General features: G+C 41.9%; 1 non-coding gene across 1 annotated transcript in view; it reads left to right on the top strand.

Annotated features, from left to right (window-relative positions):
• LOC106569815 (uncharacterized) overlaps window positions 1-16920 on the top strand; it is a 20236-nt gene extending 3316 nt beyond the window's left edge. The window contains exon 2 of the transcript XR_014380389.1: window positions 14357-16920. This is a non-coding gene — a transcript (uncharacterized LOC106569815). The remainder of the gene's footprint in view (window positions 1-14356) is intronic.
• The last annotated feature ends 3131 nt before the right edge of the window (window positions 16921-20051 follow it).

The raw sequence follows: 20051 nt of genomic DNA, 5'->3' as shown, positions 1-20051 counted from the left end.
TTGGGTTGTGCAAACCCACAGTTTCATCAGCTGTCCAGGTGGCTGGTCTCAGACCACCTGGCAGGTGAAGAAGCCAGATGTGGCGGTCCTGGGCTTGCGTGGTTACATGTGGTTTGCGGTTGTGAGGCCGGTTGGGCGTACTGACAAATTTTCTAAAACAACGTTGGAGTTGGCTTATGGTAGAGAAATTAACATTTAATTATCTGGCAACAGCTCTGGTGGAAATTCCTGCAGTTAGCAATTGCACGCTCCCTCAAAACTTGAAACATCTGTGTCATTGCGTTGTGTGACAAAACTGCACATTTTAGAGTGGCTTTTTCTTGTCCCCAGCACAAGGTGCACCTGTGTAATGATCATGTTGTTTAATCAGCTTCTTAATATGTCATAAACAAATTTGTGCACAACACTTTTGAGAAATAAGCTTTTTGTGCACATGACAAATTGCTGGTATCTTTTATTTCAGCTCATAAAACACTTTACATGTTGCGTTTATATTTGTGTGAAAGTAAAAGTGAATACATACTACTAAATATAGCTAGCTCTCTCTCTCTCTTGCTTCTCCTTCATTTTTGAAGAAATTCACTTCTTAAAAACTGTTCAACTACTGTATTTCTCTCTTTTTAAGTCAACTATTCTCCACATTTTATACACTGCAGTGCTAGCTAACTGTAGCTTATGCTTTCAGTACTAGAATCATTCTCTGATCCTTTGATTGGGTGGACAACATGTCAGTTCATGCTGCAAGAGCTCTGATAGGTTGGAGGATGTCCTCCGGAAGTTGTCATAATTACTGTGTAAGTCTATGGAAGGGGATGAGAACCATGAGCCTCCTAGGTTTTGTATTGAAGTCAATTTACCCAGAGGAGGATGGAAGCTAGCTGTCCTCTGGCTACACCATGATGCTACCCTACAGAATGCTGTTGAGGCTACTGTAGAACTTCATTGCAATAACAGTGTGTTTTAATCAATTGTTTGGTGTCGTGAATATATTTAATATAGATTAATCTAAAAATGATAACTATTTTAATGTTTCACTATTTTTATTTTCATGAAATTCACTGTGGAGGATGGTCATCCCTCCTCTGAGGAGCCTTCTCTGATTGAGACGCAGCCCATGCAAAGAAACGGATTTCTCCAGCTTAAACTGAATAAAAAAGTGAAATGGGTTTCCATTGCATTTTCACTCGTAGTGAGAGGACCACACAACATATCGCATGACTCTACTTCATAAGATGGTTATTATATCAATATTTGCGCATAAAGGTGTTTCCACCGCCATTTCTCACATTATTTTTAACGACACAAATGAGCCCACGTCTGGCGTATTTTGTTTTGTCGATATTTGGAAAGTTTACCGATAAATTCGCTGTTTCCATCAGGCCTGTCGTGACATGTATTAATCGACATGTACTTTACTTTAAAAAGGTTGGATCTAAACCTGGTTAGTGATGATAAACTAGCAGGACTTCGGCAATGTTTCATCTAGCTCCATCTTTTCCCAGTGACCGCCGTTCGACTTCCTCTCATCGCCATATTTGGTAGTGAGTGGAAGTTCTTAACAAATGCTTCAAATTTATACCCCTGGGTTTGCCCTTTTTGTCTGTGCTACTGTGGGGTTTATGTAGATTGATCTGCAACTATCTCTGGTTAATCCCTGTGCACAGATCTCCTGTCTGTCTGTTGTCTGTGTAAAAAGTGTTCCAGCGATAGTTGCTCCTCGCGTGCCCCCCCTTCCCCACAGCCCTCACAGCCCTCAAAGCCCGAAGACAGAAATTAGAAGGTAACTTTTAGGATTTCCAGGATGAAGGTAAAGCAGAGGGGGATCTATTCTTCAGCTGTTGTTTTCATCTCTTTCTCCCAGAGCTGTGTGGTGTGGTGGTGTGTGTGGTGTGGTGTGGTGTGGTGTGGTGTGTGGTGGTGTGTGTGTGTGTATATCTCAGGTATTTCTCTATTTCTACAGTATTACATCTCTCTGTGTCTTTCAGCCATTTCTCTATTTTTACAGCATTAAATATGTATCTCTCAGCCATTTCTAACAAATCTCTCTCCCTCTCTCTCTCTCTCTCTCTCTCTCTCTCTCTCTCTCTCTCTCTCTCTCTCTCTCTCTCTATATATATATATATATATATATATATATATATTTATATATATTCCTCCTAATGCAAGACAATGCTAGACCTCATGTGGCTGGAGTGTGTCAGCAGTTCCTGCAAGAGGAAGGCATTGATGCTATGGACTGCTCAAAAAAATGAAGGGAACACTTAAACAACACAATGTAACTCCAAGTCAATCACACTTCTGTGAAATCAAACTGTCCACTTAGGATGCAACACTGATTGACAATAAATTTCACATGCTGTTGTGCAAATGGAATAGACAACAGGTGGAAATTATAGGCAATTAGCAAGACACCCCCAATAAAGGAGTGGTTCTGCAGGTGGGGACGACAGACCACTTCTCCGTCACTTTTGAATGCTGGCGGTGCTTTCACTCTAGTGGTAGCATGAGACGGAGTCTACAACCCACACAAGTGGCTCAGGTAGTGCAGCTCATCCAGGATGGCACATCAATGCGAGCTGTGGCAAGAAGGTTTGCTGTGTCTGTCAGCGTAGTGTCCAGAGCATGGAGGCGCTACCAGGAGACAGGCCAGTACATCAGGAGACGTGGAGGAGGCAACAACCCAGCAGCAGGACCGCTACCTCCGCCTTTGTGCAAGGAGGAGCAGGAGAAGCACTGCCAGAGCCCTGCAAAATGACCTCCAGCAGGCCACGAATGTGCATGTGTCTGCTCAAACGGTCAGAAACAGACTCCATGAGGGTGGTATGAGGGCCCGACGTCCACAGGTTGGGGTTGTGCTTACAGCCCAACACCGTGCAGGATGTTTGGCATTTGCCAGAGAACACCAAGATTGGCAAATTCGCCACTGGCGCCCTGTGCTCTTCACACATGAAAGCAGGTTCACACTGAGCACGTGACAGACGTGACAGAGTCTGGAGACGCCATGGAGAATGTTCTGCTGCCTGCAACATCCTCCAGCATGACCGGTTTGGCGGTGGGTCAGTCATGGTGTGGGGTGGCATTTCTTTGGGGGGCCGCACAGCCCTCCATGTGCTCGCCAGAGGTAGCCTGACTGCCATTAGGTACCGAGATGAGATCCTCAGACCCTTTGTGAGACCATATGCTGGTGCGGTTGGCCCTGGGTTCCTCCTAATGGAAGACAATGCTAGACCTCATGTGGCTGGAGTGTGTCAGTTCCTGCAAGAGGAAGGCATTGATGCTATGGACTGGCCCGCCCGTTCCCCAGACCTGAATCCAATTGAGCACATCTGGGACATCATGTCTCGCTCCATCCATCAACGCCACGTTGCACCACAGACTGTCCAGGAGTTGGCGGATGCTTTAGTCCAGGTCTGGGAGGAGATCCCTCAGGAGACCATTCGCCACCTCATCAGGAGCATGCCCAGGCATTGTAGGGAGGTCATACAGGCACGTGGAAGCCACACACACTACTGAGCCTCATTTTGACTTGTTTTAAGGACAAAGTTGGATCAGCCTCTAGTGTGGTTTTCCACTTTAATTTTGAGTGTGACTCCAAATCCAGACCTCCATGGGTTGATAAATTGGATTTCCATTGATTATTTTTGTGTGATTTTGTTGTCAGCACATTCAACTATGTAAAGAAAAAAGTATTTAATAAGAGTATTTCTTTAATTCAGATCTAGGATGTGTTGTTTAAGTGTTCCCTTTATTTTTTTGAGCAGTATATATATAGTACCAGTAAAACGTTTGGACACACCTACTTGTTGTGACAAGGCAGGGGTGGTATACAGAAGATAGCCCTATTTGGTAAAAGACCAAGTCCATATTATGACAAGAACAGCTCAAATAAGCAAAGAGAGACGACAGTCCATTAGACATTTAAGACATGAAGGTCAGTCAATAAGGAAAATTTCAAGTGCAGTCGCAAAAACCATCAAGCGCTATGATGAAACTGGCTCTCATGAGGACCGCCACAGGAAGGGAAGACCCAGAGTTCCCTCTGCTGCAGAGGATGAGTTCATTAGAGTTACAATCCTCAGAAATTGCAGCCCAAATAAATGCTTCACAGAGTTCAAGTAACAGACACATCTCAACATCAACTGTTCAGAGGAGACTGCGTGAATCAGGCCTTCATGGTTGAATTGCTGCAAAGAAACCACTACTAAAGGACACCAATAATAAGAAGAGACTTGCTTGGGCCAAGAAATACGAGCAATGGACATAAGACCGGTGGAAATCTGTCCTTTGGTCTGGTGAGTCCAAATTTGAGATGTTTGGTTCCAACCATCTTTTTGAGACGCAGAGTAGGTGAACGGATGATCTCCGCATGTGTGGTTCTCACCGTGAAACGTGGAGGAGGATGTGTGATGGTGTGAGTGTGCTTTGCTGGTGACACTGTCAGTGATATATTTAGAATTCAAGGCACACTTAACCAGCATGGCTACCACAGCATTCTGAAATGATACGTCATCCCATCTGGTTTGCGCTTAGTGGCTCTATCATTTGTTTTTCAACAGGACAATGACCCAACACACCTCCAGGCTATGTAAGGGCTATTTGACCTAGAAGGAGAATGATGGAGTGCTGCATCAGATGACCTGGCCTCCACAATCACCCAATCTCAACCCAATTGAGATGGTTTGGGATGAGTTGGACCATAGGGTGAAGGAAAAGCAGCCAACAAGTGCTCAACATACGTGGGAACTCCTTCAAGACTGTTTGAAAAGCATTCCAAGTGAATCTGGTTGAGAGAATGCCAAGAGTGTGCAAAGCTGTCATCAAGGCAAAGGGTGGCTACTTTGAAGAATCTCAAATATAAAATATATTTTGATTTGTTACACTTTTTTGTTACTACATGATTCTATATGTGTTATTTCATAGTTTTGATGTCTTCACTATTATTCTACAATGTAGAAAAGAGTAAAACTAAATAAAAACCCTTGAATGAGTAGGTGTGTACAAACTTTGACTGGTACTGTATATTTCTCTCCTTCACTCTTTTTCTCTCACTCTGTCTCTCTGTCTCTCTCTCTCTCTAACCGGGATGATGATAGCGAGTGACAGAGTTCTGGAATATTGATGTATCACTCTCCATTCCATATGACATCACAGGGTGCCATATCTTACATTATCACAGAACATCAATATTTCACCTTGTTGAGAAACAGAGGAGCCAGGGAGATGCCCGAACAGGTTTTAAACAATAAACTGACTGAAAAAGTAGTTTTTCAGAAAGAAAGGAAGAGAATAACTAAAAGCAAATGGATCTCTTATTGAGATGTGTGGTTAGATCTCTAGCCACTAAGGTTGTGGTTAAATCTCTAGCCACTAAGGTTGTGGTTAGATCTCTAGCCACTAAGGTTGTGGTTAGATCTGTAGCCACTAAGATTGTGGTTAGATCTCTAGCCACTAAGGTTGTGGTTAGATCTCTAGCCACTAAGGTTGTGGTTAGATCTCTAGCCACTAAGGTTGTGGTTAGATCTGTAGCCACTAAGGTTGTGGTTAGATCTCTAGCCGCTAAGGTTGTGGTTAGATCTCTAGCCGCTAAGGTTGTGGTTAGATCTGTAGCCGCTTAGGTTGTGGTTAGATCTGTAGCCGCTAAGGTTGTGGTTAGATCTGTAGCCACTAAGGTTGTGGTTAGATCTGTAGCCACTAAGGTTGTGGTTAGATCTGTAGCCACTAAGGTTGTGGTTAGATCTGTAGCCACTAAGGTTGTGGTTAGATCTCTAGCCACTAAGGTTGTGGTTAGATCTCTAGCCGCTAAGGTTGTGGTTAGATCTGTAGCCGCTAAAGTTGTGGTTAGATCTGTAGCCGCTAAGGTTGTGGTTAGATCTGTAGCCACTAAGGTTGTATTTAGATCTCTAGCCACTAAGGTTGTGGTTAGATTTCTAGCCACTAAGGTTGTGGTTAGATCTGTAGCCACTAAGGTAGTGGTTAGATCTGTAGCCACGAAGATTGTGTTTAGATCTCTAGCCACTAAGGTTGTGGTTAGATCTGTAGCCGCTAAGGTTGTGATTAGATCTGTAGCCACTAAGGTAGTGGTTAGATCTGTAGCCACTATGGTTGTATTTAGATCTGTAGCCACTAAGGTTGTGGTTAGATCTCTAGCCACTAAGGTTGTGGTTAGATCTGTAGCCACTAAGGTTGTGGATAGATCTGTAGCCACTAAGGTTGTGGATAGATCTCTAGCCACTAAGGTTGTGGTTAGATCTGTAGCCGCTAAGGTTGTGGTTAGATCTCTAGCCACTAAGGTTGTGGATAGATCTCTAGCCACTAAGGTTGTGGTTAGATCTGTAGCCGCTAAGGTTGTGGTTAGATCTGTAGCCGCTAAGGTTGTGGTTAGATCTGTAGCCACTAAGATTGTGGTTAGATCTGTAGCCACTAAGGTTATGGTTAGATCTGTAGCCGCTAAGGTTGTGGTTAGATCTGTAGCCACTAAGGTTGTGGTTAGATCTGTAGCCACTAAGGTTGTATTTAGATCTCTAGCCACTAAGGTTGTGGTTAGATCTGTAGCTTCTAAGGTTGTGGATAGATCTGTGACAATATCTATACAGTAGGCTAAACACTATAATAGCTACATCATTTAAAACCTAATCATTACCACAGTATATAGTAAGGTTCTGATTGGGGGGGGGGGGGGGGCAGTTAACAGTGCACATGCACATGAACAGTGCACATGAATACACTTCAGTCATTATTTTCTTAGAAGTAAATCAAATGGCTTTTTTTGGAAAATAGACTATATGTCATTGGGGAGGGAAAAGCTCTGCTCAAGTTCTTCAAGTTTGAAAACATCTATTTTGTGATACCATTCAATTGTAAAGCTAACATTCAAAAAACATTGTAGTCTAAATCCTAGTCATTGAGTCTCTCTGCTGTCCAATCCATCAATAGATGTTCGGTAGTGGCGCGCACACACATACACCATGCCCCAATGATGAATCTGTGTTGACAGTTATCCTGCAGAGAATGTCACACCCTTTGACAAAGTTGCGATGCTGCACACGTGAGGGACTCAGCGTGTGTGTGTGTGTGTGTGTGTGTGTGTGTGCACACGTGTTTGTTTGTTATTGTGTGTGTGTATCTCAGGGCAACTCAATGAGTGCATTTTACATTTTAGTCATTTAGCAGACGCTCTTATCCAGAGCGACTTACAGTAGTGAATGCATACATTTCATAAATTTTTTCCCCGTACTGGTCCCCCGTGGGAATCGAACCCACAACCCTAGCGTTGCAAACACCATGCTCTACCAACTGAGCCACACGGGACCACGAGTGGGTGTTGTTCTTTGGCCTGTGTTTGAAACTCTTGAGATTTCTCACGTCTGTCTACAGGAGTACTAACGATAGTTGGATTGGACAGTGTGGAATACCATAGCAAGGACATACTCCTTTGATGGAGAGTCATTATTATCACAATCCTTTTACTGGCCATTAAAGACTAATCACGGTTATATTCATCTTCATATGATGAACTAATAATCTGAGTAAATTCGTTTTCACTAATGTGGTAGTACTGTAGAAAAAAATCGATTTAATGTCAACTCAAGACAGAGTGAAAGATACTGTCTGGACCCTACGTGGCTTTTGACTAATATTATTATGTGGGATATAGACAGTTACTGCACAGAATGTTCCTTTGATACAGTACCTTAGCTCCACACTAAATCTGCTCACTTCTACCACATCCCACTCATTTGACTGCGTTTGACTTTTGGAATCCAGAATAAGTCAAACCCGTCAAAGCAGTTTGTCTACGGCTTCTTCTCAGCTCCAGCTCTTTCCACCCCTTCAACCCAGTGTCTCTCTCTCTCTCTCTCTCTCTCTCTCTTTCCTCTCCCTCCTATCTTCTCTCTCTTTCTCTCCCCTTCTCTCTCTCTCTCTCTCTCTCTCTCTCTCTCTCTCTCTCTCTCCCCTTCTCTCCCTCTCTCTCTCTCTCTCTTTCTCTCTCTCTCTCTTTTTCTCTCTCTCTCTCTCTCTGTGTCTCTCGCTCCACCCCTCTAACCTTTCCTAAGCCCAGTTAATCAGGCCTACAGATGCTGGGGGAAAAACAATGGTCCCGGGGTCTTCTGGAGGACGTGGAGCAGATGGATAATCCACAGATCCACTGCCAACAAAGTAAACTCTGTAAAGTCTGCAGATTAGAGACCTTTCAATCTGAATCTGAGGCAGAAAGTCAGTCTGCTGCTGCAGCTGAGAAGCTAAGAACGTCCATACATTTAAACAATAGCAAGTATTAGCTACCCCAGTGCATCAAATACGTATCTAGCATGCTGCAAACGTTCAAGAAATGTTTTGTCATCAGTGGTTGTTTTGTTGAAGTGTTTAGTCTTCTCACAGTGTAGCTCCTATGGCACTAATCTGTTGAGCATCTTTGGAGCTCCGCCCTAGCATTTCATTGGTTTGATGTATTGTTAGGCATCACTTACATACAACCCAGTTCCGACACCTCTTTGGCTGATTTCTGCCATGGAACTTCCCCCAAGCTTCCCGTTTTAGGTAAAACCTTGTTCGTGATGAGGCTAGGTAAGGGGCAAAGTGACTAGGTAACAGGATAGATAATAATCAGTAGCAGCAGCGTATGTGACGAGTCAAAATAGTTAGTGCAAAAAAAGGGTAAATGCAGATGGTCCGGGTAGCTATTTGGTTAACTATATAGCAGTCTTATGGCTTGGGGGAGGTAGAAGCTGTTCAGGCTAGGCCACGACATGCAAAAGATAAATTGTTAGTTGATCAGTAGATTATTGAGTTTCTTTGTATAGGCTCTGAGATAAATAGGCAATGATGTCACACTCCTATCGCACAGCAATACTGTAGCCTACCCATACTGTCAACTTTTTTATTTTTATTTAACCTTTATTTAACTAGACAAGTCAGTTAAGAACAAATTCTTATTTACAATGACGGCCTACCAAAAGGCAAAAGGCTTCTTGTGGGGACGGGGGCTGGGATTACAAATTGAAAATAAATAAAATATAGATATAGGACAAAACACACATCACGCCAAGAGAGACAACACAACACTACATAAAGAGAGACCTAAGACAACAACATTTTAAATAGGCTAGAGGTCTATTTACAGTGTTGGCAGAATCTTTAACAGTAATTTATGCTTACTAAGGCCTACTTCAATGTAAAAATCAACTGTTCACCAGTATTATAAACTGCACTGCCTATGATATTGCAAAACTCTAAATACTTATAGCCTATCTATTTACCAGGCTACTAGGTCCAATTAAATGAGAGATACACATGGTAATTTGTTGTATATGTCTCTTTTGCGAATATGAACCCATCACAGCCAGAAAAGGTGAGGAATGTTTACTGCAATGGTTATGAAAATAAATAAAGCATTGTCAAAGATTCCTAAATCTAATTATTTTAGATTCTAAAAATAAAACCACATAGATTTTTGCTCTTCCTACTAACGGCAAATGGCTGCATTCTTGTTAATGTTTTCATTTTTATTTATTTTTATTTTTTATTAATTGGTCTAGGTCTTATCTGACCAACAGAACACACGTATGTCATGTTGGTGATGTTGTGTCAGAGGCCAAATAAATGTCCTGTGGAGTACCACAGGGATCAATTTAGGGTCCCTCTTATTTCTTAATGATATGCCAGATACAGTAAGGTGCAAACTTTTGCTTTATGCTGATGACTCAGCCGTATTTGTATCAGGGAAGGATATAGTTTACATAGAGGAGACTCTGAGTAAGGAATTGCATTTTGTTAGAGATTGGCTAACTGACAATAAATTGTCGCAACATTTGGGAAAAACGTAATCGATTTTGTTTGCAACAAAACGTAGATTGCTTAGGGCTGACAAAATAACGGTAAACTGTGCAGGCAAGGAGATTGAATCCCTAGATCAATCCCTTTCTGGAGACCTGATTGCTGCTAAAATTCATTCTAAAATGGTGAACAAATTGGAATGTTTATATCGTAACACTAGATATTTTAACATGAAAGAAACTGCTTGTCTCAACCTTGATTCAGTGTAATTTTGATTATGCCTGTTCTGCTTGGTATAGTGGGCTATTGAAAAGCTGAAAAAGAGATTGGAGGTCATGAAAAATAATGTTACGCTGAATGTCCCACCTAAGACCCACATAATGTTATCAGGTATATGCTGAATGTCCCACCTAGGACCCACATAGGGGTACAGGAGTTCCGGGAGATGAGCATGTTGCCTTTGGAATCCAGAGTGGACCAACTTAAACTTAATCATATGTTTGACATCTTAAATGATCGTGCCCCAGGTTGTATGAAAAACTACATTGATATGGTCTATAACCAACACTGTTACAATACCAGAGCTATTGTGTCATGTCTTGTAAAATCCCAAGAGTAAACAGTTCTGTGAGGAGCGTGCTTTCATATACAGGCATTTGTCTATGGAATAGCCTCCCCTTGGAGATCAAAGAAAAATTGGAAATATATTTGAAAAGCAGGCAAAGGTTTTCATTTGGACAAGGTTGTCTAAGTAAGAGAAACCACTCCGCTGCTCTTTGTGCACACTACTGCTGATCAGGTATGTTAATTTCAATGATAGGTATGATGTATAATGAATAGATTGTTTAAATGTGAAATTAATGTGGTTGATTTTTAAGGTTAGGGAGAATTGCAGTGAATAGTTCCACTTTTTAGGATGTCAATATAAATGATTGTATTTATCGTTGTTTGTAATTTTTGTCTTGCCTTTTAATCATTATGTGTTATTGTTTTTACCATCGAGGACCACTACGGAAACAAGCGTTTTAATTAGTACTTTCTAGTGATATCCTCTGGGTCCACATTGTACGTTTTGTTGTATATGTCTGTTACTCAAAATAAATTCAATTAAATTTTTTTTTTAAATAAGCTTTTCATCATATGCCCAATTTGCACAAAATATTTACTTGCCAGCTTGCAGTACAATATTTCAACCACCAGCAGATGTGTGTAACATATGTTCTAAAGTTTATGGGGAAGTGAGCACATTCTCTCTTCAAATTATATTTTCATAAATGCCAACTTTTGCTTGCAAACCGGTGCACGCACCTTTTGGGATATATTTTGTACATATGCAGGTTTTATAAATGAAGCCCCTGTTGTTTTGACCGTGCACTTATACATGATCCAGAGCCATTTTACACAGAATCGTTAATGAGATTCATCCTTATGCAGGAACGAGATTCCAATTATACTCCAATCTCTTGGCAAATATTATATCATCGTAGATTTCTCTGTAAGAAGAGAGGGAGGAAAATTAGCATTTTTATTCAATCTATTTTCATCTATTTGCATTCACATCCCTACTGTATGTCATTCAGATCATGCAAAAATTATGGAACTAATATTACAAAACAGTAAGTGTGTGTTTGTTACAATACTTCAATACAATCCTAACATCCTAGCTTTTGGCATTCGGATCATAGTGCTTGCTGCCTGTGATGTTTACTCCAGCCAGGGAGGAACTATAATGGAATCATCTGCACATGCCAATTTGCATTCCAAAGGCACCAATCACATGTGGAGAGCCTGGTAGAAGGCGACCAATTACGTGGAGAGCCTGGTAGGAGGGCACCAATCACGTGGATAGCTTGGTAGGAGGAAGCCAATCAAGTGGAGAGCCTGATAGGAGGGTGTCAATCATGTGGAGAGCCTAATAGGAGGGAACCAATCATGTGGAGAGCCTGGTAGGGGGCACCAATTACATGACGAGCATGATAGTTGAGAGCCAATCACGTGGATAGCCTGCTGTGGGTTATTGGTTCCTTTTGTTTCAGTGTTATTTTCTCTCAAATCCCCCGTGGTCTCTAAAATACTACACCTGCGCAAGATCACCTTCTATGGTCTCAGTCATAAACAATCACTTACACAGTCCTGTTTTGAAACCGAAGTGTCCCAATACTCAATGATTACGTTTACGTCCACACTAATAATTTGATATTAAACTGATTATGGCAGTAGGCCAGTTAGGGTATTAGTCATGTAAACACCTTACTCTATTATCTTAATACACAGGTTAAAACACCTGGTTTTCTGAGCAATTTTTCAAATTATTAGGCAATCTAAATGGCTTAATCAGAGTTACAGCGGTGTATTTGATCTGCTCATGTTCCAGCACGAGCAGCGCTAGCTTCCTTCTTTTGCACGAGTGAAGTGAGTTTGGAAAAACTGAAGGTATGCCTCTTTAGAAATAGTTTTCACATACAAACTTTATTTGTCCGAACGCAGAATCAAATATGCCTCACAAAAATAACATGGTCACTGTGCTAGAACATTTTGATTGGCAATTTTCTTCATTTATCAAATTCCCATCAGGTAGCCTGATTTCAGATGTAAACAGGATTTTAGGGAAATTGTTCTAGTTGCAAAGCATGTAAACGTTTAAATCAAACTATAATATTAATCTGACTATTCACAAAATGGTATTGTTGTGTGCATATAACCGTACTCACAGATGGCCTTTTTTTTTGTTTACACTTATTGTAAATTAATATGGATTTGTATAAGTATGCAAAGTTATACCTCTCTTTTCTATCATGGGAGTTATTACATAAAACAGATAAGAATTCCGGAGAATGCCTGTCATGTCGGAAAATGTTTTTCCGGGGTGTGATGTAATATACAGGACCCGTCTAGCCAGCCAATTTCCTACAATGTAAACTCCAACAGAAATACCAAATCATTTGCACTAATGGATTACAGCTTTCAATTGAATTTTCAACCAACTTACAAGCAAATACTTGATGAATTTATTGTTATAAATCAACTTGCAAGCCCTACTAATCTGCTGATGTTAGCCTTACCAGCTAGCACTGAATGAGTCAGCCTGTTGCTTTCAACACCTAGGTTACAGCTACATTAAAGTAAACCAAAGTTTTGGAAATACACAACACCATCTAAACCGTTATCGAAGAAGGTTAGGTATATGCAGTTATTTTAGCCTGCAAGCTAGCCAGCCAGCCAGCCAACTAGCTATTAGCAGAGCCAGCCTAGCCAACCACCACGGTTATGGTCGGCAAGCAAGAGCCCAACTACTGGAGACTAGCTAGAACACCACTAACACAACTAGAATATAACCGGGCCTCCCGAGTCGTGCAGCAGTCTAATGCACAGGCTGTGTCACAGCTGGCCACGCCTGGGAGACCCATGAGGCGGCGTACAATTGGCCCAGCGTCGGCCGGGTTAGGGGAGGGTTTGGCCGGCCAGGATGTCCTTGTCCCATCGCGCTATAGCGACTCCTTGTGGAGGGCCCGGGTGCATGCACGCTGACTTCGGTCGCCAGTTGTACGGTGTTTCCTCCGACACATTGGTGCTGCTGCCTTCCAGGTTAAGTGGTTAGTGTGTCAAGAAGCAGTGCTGCTTGGCATGGTCGTGTTTTGGAGGACGCATGGCTCTCAACCTTCGCCTCTCCCTAGTCGCCTCTCCCGAGTAGCTAACTCTGATTAAGCCATTTAGATTGCCTAATCATTTGAAAAATTGCTCAGAAAACCTGGTGGGAGTTGCAGAGATGGGACAAGACTGTAACTACCAATTGGATATCACGCAGTTGAGGAGAAAAAGGGGTAAAAAGTACACCATAAACCAAAAAAACGTAACCGCAGATTAAAAGCAAAGAGACTTACATGTTGATGTTTGGGGCCAATCTGATGGTAAAACTTTGAGTTAGCTACCAAGTGAGGGGGAGGTGGCCACTTCACTGTACCCAAATCCAAAAAGATAGATTCCAGATGTCCATCAGCTAGCGCGCTAGCACTAAGCTAAGATGGAGAAAGTTACAAAACTCCTGTAGCCGTCTTCACAGTGAACAAAAAAAGTTAAGATAAAAAAGGAGAACAGAGGAGGTATAATTAGAACAATCAGGTATGGTTTTTTGCTTTGCTTTTGAGCCCACGGCAAGGAAGCACCAGAGCCTGCCATACTACCAGATTCCCACTAGATAACACAGCCAAAATGGCTGTGAATAGCATGAGATGTGACTAATGTTAGCCAGCTTTGAGCTAGCTACAGAGGAAGCATACGAACTTGGTAGGACAGAGTAGATCCTCCATATGACGTTGACAAATAATCCATTTTAGGTTGTTTAGAGGTTATCTGGAAATAAGTTAATAAATATGTAATAACCCAAAAACATAACTATGTTTGTACTTATAGGTAAACAGATCGTGACCACAACTAAGCTACCATGTCTTTAACAACACTGTGTTGTAACATTAGTAAAAACTCATGATCCTTTAACTCCTCTCTCTCTCTCCCCCCTCCCTCTCTCCCCCCTTTCCTCTCTCTCTCTCTCTCGCTCTGTCTCCCTCCCTCCCTCTCTTCACAGCTCATGTGTGTGACAACGCCATGCTTCTCTGTCAGAACGGGGGAACATGCCACCACCATCAGCGGTGCCACTGTGCTCCAGGTTTCAAAGGCGTCCTGTGTGAGAGGACACGATGCCAGGTCCTCGGACCCTGCGAGGAGTACCCCACTGCTGGGCAACCATCCCTCCACCACCCTCTCCTCCTGGGCCCTCCAGGTCTGCTCCTCTCCCTACTGCTCCCCCTGGTGGTGATATGGTTCTGCTGAGAATTGTTGTATTCATTACAACTGGCCAGTGAACTTTCAACGTAGAACCGAAGAGATCCACTTGGCCATTTGTCAGCCATGTTGTCATTCTGAAGGACAGCAGGGCAGGACCTAATGCAAGTATATTCTGGGAGAGCAGAAAGAAAGCTCAGAACAGATCTACAGAAAAGGGAAAGGATTTCAGCCCTGAAGGACATGGGATCAAGCAGGGACATTAAACGAGATATTACGTGCCCTGGTCCGAGGTATAAATAAGGAACATTTATTTAATGTGAAAAGTCACCGTGACTGCAAGGATGAGAGTAGAAGTGCAATATGGTGTTGGCTGATAAACTGAATGGATAACAAAGAAATGCTAGATACTTTTGGTCAGAGAGAGACACAGACAGACAGACAGACAGACAGACAGACAGACAGACAGACAGACAGACAGACAGACAGACAGACAGACAGACAGACAGACAGACAGACAGACAGACAGACAGACAGACAGACAGACAGACAGACAGACAGACAGACAGACAGACAGACGAAAAAGTCAACTTAAGGCACTTAGACACGGGCTGCGGTAAATGGCAATTGAACCATGAGAAAATCCGCATACCATCTGTAGAGACCAGCGATCCCGGTTGTTGTCAGCTCGAATGTTGTCATTAAAGCATTGTTTGATTGGTTGACAAGATGAACGATGCTCATTGGTCAACTATGTGCACCGACCGCTCAAGACTTCAGCTAATTTAATATTTTGGCGCCTTGAGCTCCAAGCCAGCTGAGCTGCTCACGGAGCAAGCACCACGAACCACATCGCTTACAAATATAACACTCGTATTTTGCCGCCCGCCACCGTACTCCCATTGAAGTTTATGAGACCTTCGCCGCTTACCGTGGCCCGTCTGTAAACGCCTTTACAGTACAATCGACAACCTACAATCTCACTATGGTCCTGTCCCAAATGGCACCCTATTCCCTATATAGTGCACCCTATTTCCTATATAGTGCACCCAATGGGTTCTGGTCAACAGTAGTAGACTGTATAAGGAATATGGGTGCCATTTAAAGGGATAGTACACCCAAATTACAAAATGACACATTGGCTATCTTATCTCGTAACCAGTCTATGGACATGTTATGACAGAAATCCGTGCTTTGGTTTTAATTCCCTGGCACTGTTTTCAAATGCTAAGGTTTATCACATGGCACAAATTATTATTATTTTCATTTTTCTTTTTTTTTACCAGGCAAGTCAGTTAAGAACAAATTCTTATTTACAATGACGGTCTACCCCTGCCAAACCTGGACGACGCTGGGCCAATTGTGTGCCGCCCTTTGGGACTCCCAATCACGGTCGGATGTGATACAGCCTGGAATCAAAACAGGGACTGTAGTGACACCTCTTGCGCTGAGATGCAGTGCCTTAGACCACTGCGCCATTCGGGAGCCCAAATACCATTTAGGTCCTGGTATCGATATTAGCATTTTTTCACGCATTATGTTTAAATCATCCGGAAGTATCTAAAATAGATTTTTGAAGCTCAACAAAGTTACGTATAGATGATATGAACATGATGCGTGAAAAATGCTAACATCAGTACAAGGACTTGTAAGGATTTGTGCCTAAAATGTTAAAAATAAATAGCATTTAGAAACTAAACCAAAGCATGGATTTCTGTCAAACCTTGTCCTCAGACTGCTTACAGAGTAAGAAAACCATTATGTCATTTTGGAATTTGTGTGAATGATCAGTTTACAACACATCTAATGACAACAGATGTTGGTATACCGATGTGTGACCTAGAAACAATGTTGACAACGTTCTCATTCTTTGGGAACAGATGAATAGTCTTCACAGAGGTTATGCTACTTAATGTGGGCCAACCAAACTGTAGAAAACAAAACCAGAAATCACTCTGGATCTGTCATCTACATTACAACGTTTTTGAGAAGTCACTCTTGGTATATATTCCCATTTCCTTCTTTCCTCCCTCCTGGTTACCTTCCCTTACCTCCTTCCCGCACTTCTATTCCTCCTACCTGTGCTTTAGTGTCTAGTGATTTTCTTTGGCTGCTTAAAAAGGCCATTTTTGTTTTGTCAAATGCTGCACAAGTGTTACGATCCAAGCTAAACTCCTTGACTACCGGGTGACTCGGAGACGAAAACTACTGTTATTTTTGTTGCCGGCTTCGTAGTCATGGAAACGCGTGTTGAGCTCACCTGTGTTGATAAAGATGATGTATCATATTGTATTGTAGCTGTATTTAATGTTTGTACAAAACAAAAAGATATTTTCATGATTTTAAGTAAATGAAAAATATGTATTACTTTTAGTTTTTGTATCGTTGCTGGGCAGCTTGGGGTGGCAGGGCAACTCCTGAAGATGTCTACGACTCAGAATGCATAAAGAAATTGTTTTATTTTTCCTGATATTGTGGTTGAGACCTGCTGACATACTGTATGGAAACTGTTTACAGATACACAGAAATACTATACAGCTGCACCAAAGGGAAATCCAGGTGTTTTTTTATTGCTTTACAGACTTCAGCAGAACACATCATCCAAGTACATAATAACATTACAATTCAGTCAGACAAGACAATATATTGTTACTGTTTCAAAACCTGACTTTAGACACTCATAGCCTGCCCTGCTGTGTGTAAATTCCCCAGATTACAGCTACAAATCCAAGTGTCTTATTGATGTTAACAACATAATAGATTTTCCAAGTATAATATAAAACTGTTTACTCAAACTGTTTACGCTAAACTAACTCTATTCTACCAGTGTGTCCCTTCTTACATTCATGATGCAGCAGTCCTCCAGATCTCAAACCCATTCCCCGCCGTGTGGAAATGTACCAACAGGCTCCGAATGAGATTGCATGACATTAATGACGGTAGTCCAGGTGAGAATGGTAGTTGATATAATCAATGAAACCGATGATAAAGGAAGAGGTTCCGTTAAACTCATCTCTTTCCAGCTGGTGTTGTGACTCTGCATATTCATGAGAGGGGAAATTAGCCTAGCTGTAATCCACGGTGGGTCAACTGAATAGAAATTAAGTCACTCCTGGTGGGTTACATATTGCACCTTGAGACATTAGATTTGGCAGACTGACTGTCTTTACTATGATACAATTAGATATTTAATAGGTGCTTCTTTATGTTCTACTATTGTACATTTTCAAGAGTTTTACGCATCTGGGCCCACACATTATAGTTGTCAGTGGTGTCATGGAGTAACAATCGTGCATTATCTGTTTAGTAGTGTTGAAGGTTCCATTTTTCAAAATGGCTGCCCAGAAAATGGAGTAGCACACCAAATACAATTTCTGGTAACATTACAAGGCTGAGTAATCAAATCAAATAAAAATGTATTTTGTCAACAATAGGTGTAGACTAACAGTAAAATGATTACTGATGGGTCCTTTTCCAACAATGCAGAGTTAAAGATGAAGAAATAGTGACATTAGGAATATATACACAGTGAATAATGAATAACAATAAAGAGTAAAATACAGAGTACCAGGTAATAACATGGCTATATACAGGAAATACCAGGTAATAACATGGCTATATACAGGGAGTACCAGGTAATAACATGGCTATATATAGGGAGTACCAGGTAATAACATGGCTATATACAGGGAGTACCAGGTAATAACATGGCTATATACAGGGAGTACCAGGTAATAACATGTCTATATACAGGGAGTACCAGGTAATAACATGGCTATATACAGGGAGTACCAGGTAATAACATGGCTATATACAGAGAGTACCAGGTAATAACATGGTTATATACAGGGAGTACCAGGTAATAACATGGCTATATACAGGGAGTACCAGGTAATAACATGGCTATATACAGAGAGTACCAGGTAATAACATGGCTATATACAGGGAGTACCAGGTAATAACATGGATACAGGGACAACCAGGTAATAACTTCTTTATATTTTACCAGGTAAGTTGACTGAGAACACATTCTCATTTACAGAAACGACCTGGGGAATAGTTACAGGGGAGAGGAGGGGGATGAATGAGCCAATTGTAAGTTGGGGATGTTTAGGTGGCCATGATGGTATGAATTCCAGATTGGGAATTTAACCAGGACACCGGGGTTAACACCACAACTCTTACATGCCATGGGATCTTTAGTGATCACAGAGAGTCAGGACACCCATTTTAACATCCCTTCTGAAAGACAGCACCCTACACAGGGCAATGTCCCCAATCACTGCCCTGGGGCATTGGGATATATTTTTTTAGACCAGAAGAAAGGGTGCCTCCTACTGACCCTCCAACACCACTTCCAGCAGGATCTGGTCTCCCAACCAGGGACGGACCAAGACCAACCCTGCTTAGCTTCAGAAGCAAGCCAGTAGTGGGATGCAGGGTGGTATGCTGCTGGCTAAATACAGGAAGTACCAGGTAATAACATGGCTATATATAAGGTGTACCAGTACCGAGTCGATGTGCAGGGGTACGAGGTAATTGAGGTAGCTATGTACATATAGGTAGGGGTAAAGTGACTAGACAACAGGATAGATAATAGACAGTAACAGCAGTATACTGTAGGTAGGGGTAAATGATAGATAATAGACAGTAACAGCCGTATACTGTAGGTAGGGGTAAAGGATAGATAATAGACAGTAACAGCAGTATACTGTAGGTAGGGGTAAAGTGACTAGACAACAGGATAGATAATAGACAGTAGCAGCAGTATACTGTAGGTAGGGGTAAAGGATAGATAATAGACAGTAGCAGCAGTATACTGTAGGTAGGGGTAAAGTGACTAGACATCAGGATAGATAAAAGACAGTAGCAGCAGTATACTGTAGGTAGAGGTAAAGGATAGATAATAGACAGTAACAGCAGTAAACTGTAGGTAGGGGTAAAGGATAGATAATAGACAGTAACAGCAGTATACTGTAGGTAGGGGTAAAGGATAGATAATAGACAGTAACAGCAGTATACTGTAGGTAGGGGTAAAGTGACTAGACAACAGGATAGATAATAGACAGTAGCAGTGGTATACTGTAGGTAGGGGTAAAGGATAGATAATAGACAGTAACAGCAGTATACTGTAGGTAGGGGTAAAGTGACTAGACAGCAGGATAGATAATAGACAATAGCAGCAGCGTATGTGATGAGCGTGGCGTCAGTATGTGTGCATGTTATTTACATTTGTTTTGGCATATGTAGTGTGTGTGTGTGTGCATGTTATGTGTGTGTGTGTGTGTTGAGGTGTCAGTGTAAGTATAAGTTAGTGTATGTCCAGCGTTGGGGTAGAGTCCAGCGTGGGGGTAGAGTCCAGCGTCGGGGTTGAGTCCGGTGTGTGGGTAGAGTCTGGTGTGTGGGTAGAGTCCAGTGTGTTTGCATAGTTCACTGAGTGGTTGGAGTCCAGTGCATTGGTAGAGTCCAGTGTGGGGCTAGTGTTCGGTGTGTGAGTA

This window comes from Salmo salar, chromosome 14 (genome assembly GCF_965601325.2).
Source record: "Salmo salar chromosome 14, fSalSal1, whole genome shotgun sequence".
Lineage (NCBI taxonomy): Eukaryota > Metazoa > Chordata > Actinopteri > Salmoniformes > Salmonidae > Salmo > Salmo salar.
Note: the sequence above shows the minus strand (reverse complement) of the source record. Positions and strands in the feature narration are given on the sequence as shown.